Source organism: Ylistrum balloti, unplaced genomic scaffold (assembly GCF_031769215.1).
Source record: "Ylistrum balloti isolate Yb309-2 unplaced genomic scaffold, AGI_CSIRO_Ybal_v1 Utg370060, whole genome shotgun sequence".
NCBI classification, from domain to species: Eukaryota; Metazoa; Mollusca; class Bivalvia; order Pectinida; family Pectinidae; genus Ylistrum; species Ylistrum balloti.
The window spans coordinates 193,485-195,155 of record NW_026782108.1 but is presented as its reverse complement, the minus strand read 5'-3'; positions in this window follow the sequence as shown (position 1 = coordinate 195,155).

Here is a 1,671-nt window from a genome sequence, read left to right as displayed (position 1 = left end):
TAAGGCTCCCACGGGATACGTCAAACTCTGGTGAAATACTGAATAATTTTCAGAGTAATAGGTGCGAGAAAAATATATTACTTGCAACTGAGCGAGATCGGGGTATCTCAGTCACCGGCTAAGATTCTGTAACGTCAAATTGGATTTTACAAATGGCTACTTGCAATTATACGGACTATGAGTACATTAAGAAATTAAAAGACACCGTTTAAATAATTGACTTTCTAAATTCTATTTTGTGGAACAAGGGTGTGTGTTATGAATTATCTAGAAAAAAATGTAGGAGGGGATTGACATGGTTAAATTCTTTGCAGGCATTATAGAATATCTTTATTGAACGCCTGTATGACCAGATAGCGAACGGTCTAGAAGAAACTACACGGAAGTTCACTATAGAAATATTTAACCACGTATCACAGATATAACAAAAATACTCGTACTATTATTTCCTGTGTTATTTTAATTTTCCAAAGATGCTGTTGTTGTACAAGGTTCAAAGGTCGGTCAACTTATCACTGTGACACACGTTTAACACATTTTTATATTTCGTATAAAAAGAAATTATAAAGTATTTACCTACACGGATATTGGGAGATGTTCGTTTGATCTTATCAAATTACATGCAGATTTATAAATGTACAAAAGAAAATCATAATTTCATTGTTTACGTAAGCGTTGTCCATTTCATATTTGTCATGGTTTTAAAATCCGAGCTCTACTGGTGTGAGGACATCCGAGAAGAACCACAGCATAAGCCGGATATCCGGTTATTGAGATCACAATAATTCAAGGACTTGGCTACGATGGACTTCCAGTACTTTACCGGAAACACGTGCTTCACTTTTCCAGGAATTGATTGAATATCCGTGAAGGGCACATTGCTTCTTACAAGCCAGTAATTAGATCTAACATTTCGTTACAGAGGTGTGTATGTGTGTGTGAAACTACTTCGGTGCTGTTTGTATTGAGGGAATATGGATGTTAGTGTTGTGTTTGTCATTCATCTTCTGATATTTATCCACCACAACTGCATCGAGGAAAAGCAGACTCCTCTTCAAAGGTCACTTGCCTCGATATTTTCCAACAACGAGGACATGGGGAGAGTTTTCAACCACGTTTTTGATAAGCGTGATTATACCGATTTCCCTATAGTGAATTTTCCATTTCTGGATAGCAACCAACATGTCTTCCCAGCCTGGGGTCTTAACACGTCTCATTTGACGCTACATGCACAACGAGGGAGATTTGGGTGAAGTCTGATGGTCGTTATAATGATTTCACTAGGGAATATTTTGCGGTATAAAGTTGAGTGTATGTGGTGCCAGTTAGTGTACCTAGCGATTTCATTGTTGATTATCGTGTTCTCACTTGGGATTGTGACGTAACTTTACTTGATTTCAATGACAGGTGTCATCTTGTCTTATTTTGCCTTTGAGTTTTCGTGTAAACTTTTCATTTGCTTATATTTTTAGTTTGATCAAGGTGAGTTTGAATTAAGATTCTGTTGACATTTTTTCATTGATTGATTCAAATAGGCACGGGTTTGATATCTTTTCCGGGCAAAATAAACACAACGTATCTCCAAGAGATGTCGCCCAGTGAGCGCCATCTGGTGGATAAAGACAGTAAAGGACGATAAGTATGAAGGCACATTGATCTATTTATTGGGTT